Source organism: Rhea pennata, chromosome 1 (genome assembly GCF_028389875.1).
Source record: "Rhea pennata isolate bPtePen1 chromosome 1, bPtePen1.pri, whole genome shotgun sequence".
NCBI classification, from domain to species: domain Eukaryota; kingdom Metazoa; phylum Chordata; class Aves; order Rheiformes; family Rheidae; genus Rhea; species Rhea pennata.
The window spans coordinates 180341597-180343451 of record NC_084663.1 but is presented as its reverse complement, the minus strand read 5'-3'; positions in this window follow the sequence as shown (position 1 = coordinate 180343451).

Sequence of the window (1855 nt, the reverse complement as noted above, 5' to 3'; positions counted from 1 at the left end):
AGCATTCAGAGTATTCATCAGGGACACCACTGACATTTAAGATGGGACTAATCTGACTTCTGAACTAGTCACATTATTTCTCTTAAGTGGAAACCCAGATAGTTCTAGGACATAACTTGTTTGACATATAGTAGATGTCAACTTTAGTATGAAATGACTTGTGCCCTGATTGCTCTGCACTGACTATAAAGGGAACCCTAGTGACTTGGTCAGATGTGGACATTTACATTTGTTCTTTTTTTTTTTTTTTCAGAATTTCTAGTCACTCCTTTCAAAGCTGAATGAACTTCTGTGTTAGGAGATTTTTGCTGGTGTAACTCCTCAGTGCAAGACAATCAGACATGAGACAGAAAGTTCCTTTGCAACTGTGCTTTTGGCCTTCATTGATTCCAGAATATTGGGAACCCAGATGTGTAATGGATGCACCTTGTTGGCAGTCAGACGGAATGTTGCAGTTTCTACCAGCAATCAAAAAGCCATTATTAAAGGGAACTGGGATTATTTCCTTACTTCCACTGTTATCAGCTGCTTGATGAGAGCCCCAGGTCCTGGTTTAAATAATATTTAATTAGCGCTGGTGCAAGAAGGTAAAATATTTTTGAAATAAATTAAATTGTATCTGTTGAAACTAATTGTGAGTTTGTCTTTGTCTAGGTTTTCTTAGTCTAATTAGTCAAAGCTGTCTGTAACAGTCAGAATTACTGGAAATGTTTTTATTCTACTAGTAAGATAGAAAAAAGTGAGTGAAGTTTTCCCTCCTCTCACTAGGTATTTAGCAAGATTTGATAGCCAAAACATTACTCTCTCTTATCCAAAGAATCCTTTCTGAGAGCCTTCATGATGAAGGCTTTCATCTTCAAGTTTCCACTTACAATACAATGGCAGAAATATTTCAATCTCTGCCCTGTTCAGTCCTATTCTGTCCTCTATTCCAGTTGCTATTGTACAATTTTACTTTTTAATGATTGCAAAAAGTTTTTAGAATTTTCAGTGAAAGTTATCATTCAAGTATTATTGTGCATAATTGTACCTCTATACACACAGTTTCACGGAATTTAAGTATATCCACTACTCATCTAGACATATTTAATATCCACTGAGAGAAGGGGATGTAGAACAAACAGGAGCTAACTGGTAAAATTTCTGAAAAGAGAACTTACATTCTTATACAGTCACAAAACGTATCCCATTTCCCCTTTTCAATAATAAAAATAGAATATTATGAATTAAAATCATGTAATAAACTGCTAAAGTTAATATACCCTACTCAGACTATTTTTTTTTTTTATCTATAAAAGAGTCCTGTAAAAGTTCTCATTATTGCAGGAATTCTTTTCACCTTTACCACAACCTTCTTCTGTTGAAAATGTAGCTTCCTCTTGCTCTAATACTGACAGCTCACCCAGCACATGTTCTGTAAGCTTCTCTTGTAACTCTGAGGTGACTATGTCCATATTTATATTGAGGAATGATTTGTAGAATTTCTTTTTTTTTTTCCTTCTCCTTAGTTATTTTTAGTATTTTAGTACAGCACAGGATTGTTGTCTCCTTCAATATGAAAACATGAAAAATTGATAAAATATGACTGAGGAAAAATAGAGTTTTATTGTATGCACATGAAATGTGGAAGTATGAAATTACGTAAAATATGAAAATTATACCCCAACATTTTTCAGTGACAAAGGTGAAAGTATCTTCTTTCCTTCTCTCTTGTTTTGTCTTTTCCTCTTTGGTTTGCTAGTGAGGGCAAAAGGAAGGCCAAGGCTATGGCAACAGTGCACGATCCAGATCAGTCTTCTTTTGACATGCATCAAAGAGCAGAACAGAATTCAGATACAAAGGTATCATAAAGCTA